Genomic DNA, 4,349 nt, shown 5'->3' with positions numbered 1-4,349 from the left:
GCAGCATTTGGAAAACTATTAGGGGCCAGGCACCCCAAGAGTGGAGGCTGAGAGACGGATGCAGACAGAGCCATCCAGCACGAGTGGAAAGCGCCCTGTGGTCGCTGCCCAGAGTGTGGGGCGCACGTTAAATCCCCACAGGACTCATATGAGGATCGTAGCTTGGGACAAATAAGATCGTAGCTGTTTTGAGGACAAATTAGCATGGAAACGTTTAAACAAAGAGGTGTTGAGGCAGTGTCTAGCATTTTAGACAATGTACACACAGATCTAATGCTCTAGAATGACTACGGGAGATGGAGAGACTACGACGTGTTGATAAACACCAGGAGGGTGTAAAACGGCAGGGAAGGAGCTGATGGCTTACCTGGTTGCTGTTCCTTTCTAGGTCAACAGCAGCCTCGGGCTCCACATCACCAGCTCTGTGCTGGCCGCAGCAGGGATCATGAGCACCACAATCTCCTTTGTCCTACTGTTAGTCGGACCCTACTACACTAGCTCTGAAGATTGTTTCGACTGGACCTTTCCCATTGTAGTAGTGAGTTCTTCCTCTTTTTATTGGATACTGTGGCAGAAAAAAATCTGGAGAGAATTTTCTCTGGAATCACCATCCTGTAGTTGCTGAAATTATTTTGGGAAGCTGGAAGTTATTGAAAACTACAGTATGTTTTATTGAAGAAGCCAATTCATACCTAAATAAGAGACCTTCAGTAAGCCAAGAATTGGCCAAGAGTTTGTGCTATAATCAAAATCCAGGCTCTCAGATGAAACTTTTACTCTTTTACCATTGTAAGTAGCGTTAAATGTTGGGACCTGTCACCTCTAGGCATCACATGCCTTTTCTACGAATATATTTTAGGCTCTGGATAGTGTGCTGCTCATTTTAAGTGTGCTGCAGTTCTGCATTGCAATGTTTTTCTCTGTCCTTGGATGTAAAGTAACCTGTTGTCACCCTCATGGGGTAAGTACTGACATTTATTTGGAGATGTCTCTAGTAGTTTTCTATTGTTCTGTCAGCAATTACCTGAAATGCATGTTTATTATCTCACAGTTTCTATGTGTCAAAAGCCTGGCATCAGCTAGCTGGGCTCCCTGGCAGTATCTCCCTAGGCTATGCTGCTGGGCTTAGCCAGGGCTGTGGCACAGTCTAAGCCAGCTGCTCCACTTCCATGCTTCTGTTGCAGAACCCATTCACTTTTGGATGTAGAACCCATGAATATGTGCATCTGCTTTGAAAGCAGCAGTAGAGAGAACATTTCAGGATACTGTAGAGTGAGGACAGTGCCCAAGGAGAGAAAGGAACAACCAGACCCTGGACTGTTGGCATTAAAAGGCCCAACAGCTCACTTGAACCCCTGGCCTATGGCTAACTAGACACCAGAGGGCTGATCACATTTCTCTTCCACCAGTGGATGAGGAAGACATGCCTTGGCTTGGATGATGGTAACAGCAGATTAGGATGGGAAAAAAAAACACTGGGTAATAAACAAATACATTGCAACCAAGCCAAGGAAACAAAGGTGAGTATATCCCAGGAGAAGTGGGGGTATCCTCCTAGCAAACCAACCTAATGGATATTTTCAATGTGTTTCCTGCAACAACAGCAAAAACCGTTCTTAATATCATATATAATTTTCTTTAAAATAGACCAAGCACTGCCGAGGAAAGTGAGAGTAAGTAAATATAAAGGAAATTGAATTGCACCCTGCATATTATCAGGCCATACTGCAAAGAAACTAGAAATCAACAACAAAGAAATTATCTAAATGCATGGAAAATAAGTGATGCATTATAAAATAAACTAGGTTTCAGAAGACATAAGGTGTTTGCTAAACAATAACACCAGTACAGCATGCTTGTTATAGGACAAAAATGAAAGAGATTTTGAAAGTGAAGTTTATAGCTGTGAATGCTCACATCATGAAAACACACTGAGCCCAAATAAATAACCTACTGGTGCACAACAAGGTCCTAAAAAAACAAGAACAATCCAAACACAAAGCTAAAACAAGGAAGAAAATGGCAACGATCAGAACAGAAATCAGTGAAATTGAGACCCCCCCAAAGGAAGAAATACAAAGACTCAAAGAGTTATCTCTTCCAAGGAGTAAGATAAAATTTCTCCAATCTAATCAAAACAAGAAGGAGAAGACCCAAGTCAATCCAATTAGAAATGAAAAAGATGCAAAGATAGTGTTGAAATCAAACAAATTATTAACAACTACTTTGCAAACATGTATGCCAATAAATTGGAAAATTCAGGAAAAAAAACAATAGATTCCTAGATACATATGAATTACCAAAACTGAACCAAGAAGAATTTAAAGTGCTGAATAATCCAATAGCAGGCAATAAAATCAAAGAAGTGAAAAGCACCAAGGACCTGGTGGATTCGTGCCCAAATTCTACTGAAAAATGCAGGGAAGGTCTAACACCAGGGATCATCCCATTGTTTAATAAAATCTAAATGAAGTGAGTCTTCCCAACTTCATCCCTAATAGTACTATTATTGTGATTCTGAAGCCAGATAAAATTCAATCACAAAAGAAAAAATCTAACAAATCTCTTTAATACATATAAATACCAAAATCCTCAACAACAGGATACTGGCAAATAGTCTGCCACAAGTCACAAAAGGATCAGATATCCTGGCCATATAGGTTTCATGCGAGGAATTCAAGGATGATTCAGCACCCACAAACAGTAAGTGTGCTGCATCACACAAAAAGGAGCCAGGACAAAAACATGTGGTCATGGGCTGGGGAGATCACTCAGTAGATTAAGCTCCTGCCTGGTAAGCGCAGGGTCCTGAGTTCAATCCCTGGTCCACATAAAAAAGTTGTGATCATCTCAATAGCTGCAGAGAAAGCCTTTAGCAAAATCCAACATACTTCCATGAAAAAAAGAAATACTGGCGGGGGAGATGGCTCAGTAGAATAAGCGCTTCCCTGGCAAGCGCAAGGGCCTGAGTTCAATCCCCTGTTCCACCAAAAAGAAAAAGAAAGAAAACGAAATACTGAAGAAATCAGCTAATGAAGGACCTTATATCAGTCCAATAAAAGCCATTTGTGACAAAACTTTTACCAACATCATATTAAATGGGGAAAACTGGACACTTTCCCAATAAAATGAGGAATGAAGCAAGAACATCTACTATTGTGGTCAGGGTTTTCAAGGCAATCGATTTAATATAGCACACATAATTTATAAGATTATTTTATATTATTCACCCAAAAAATAAATGCAGAAGAGTGCAAGGATCTAACCATACCCTAGAGACCTAAAGAATCCAGCTGAAGGACTAAGTTGATTTCTGCTTCAGTCTCTCCTACCTCTAAGGTGAAGAGGGCGCTATGCTAGAACTCCTTTGGTTTAGGGCACCATCTCCTACAAGAGGACATCAGAAAATGGAAAAATATACCCTATGCCTGAATAGGCAGCACCAATATATTTAAAATGGCTGAATTGAATATAAATTGGTAATACAGATTTAACGGAATGTCAATCAAAACACCAATAACATTCTCCACAGAAATGGAGAAAATCCTAAATTTCATATGAGACCAGAAAAAAAAAAAAAACTAAAATAGTAAAAACAATTCTCAGCAAAAAGAGCAGCAAAGGAAGAGGTATGACAACACTGGACTTGAAGTTATATTATGATGCTCGTCACTTTTTAAAATATACCCATGGTAATGGCACCAAAACGGATGCAAGGACCAGGAGAACACAAGGAAGGCTGCAGAAGTAGCCCTCAGTGCCTCCAACTTCTTCATATTGTATTGGAGAAAAAGACCAAAAACTTACCCTGGAGGAAACAGCCTCTTTCATAAATGGTGTTGGGGAAAATGAGTACCCACAAGCTGAGGAATGGATCTAGACCACAGCACTCACTAAAACTAAGACTGAACTGGATCAAATAACTAATTGTTAAAACAGAAGCACTTAACCAGCTGTTGAATAAATAGGTACAATTCTTGTTGCCATGGGTGATGGCAAGGGCTTCTGAACAAGACCCTACTTGCACAAGAAACAATGTAAAGAATCAGTAAGTGGAATCATATCAAATTAAAAAGCTTCTGCAAACCAAAAGAAGCAATCAACAGAGCAGAAAAGAAAGCCCATAGAATGGCGAAAAGATTTGCCCGTTATTCCATAGGCAAAGACTCATGACTAGACTATATATAAAGAACTTAAAGATTAGACACTTAAAATAAAAGACCAGCCAGCAGAAGTTCCTGCCTGGCAAACACAAAGTCCGGAGTTCAAGGCCTAGCAAGAAAGAAAGAAAGAAAGAAAGAAAGAAAGAAAGAAAGAAAGAAAGAAAGAAAGAAAGAAAGAAAGAAAGA

This window comes from Octodon degus, unplaced genomic scaffold (assembly GCF_000260255.1).
Source record: "Octodon degus isolate 3935 unplaced genomic scaffold, OctDeg1.0 scaffold00283, whole genome shotgun sequence".
In the NCBI taxonomy this organism is placed as follows: Eukaryota; Metazoa; Chordata; class Mammalia; order Rodentia; family Octodontidae; genus Octodon; species Octodon degus.
The sequence above is the reverse complement of the archived record's forward strand: the minus strand, read 5'-3'. Positions refer to the sequence as shown.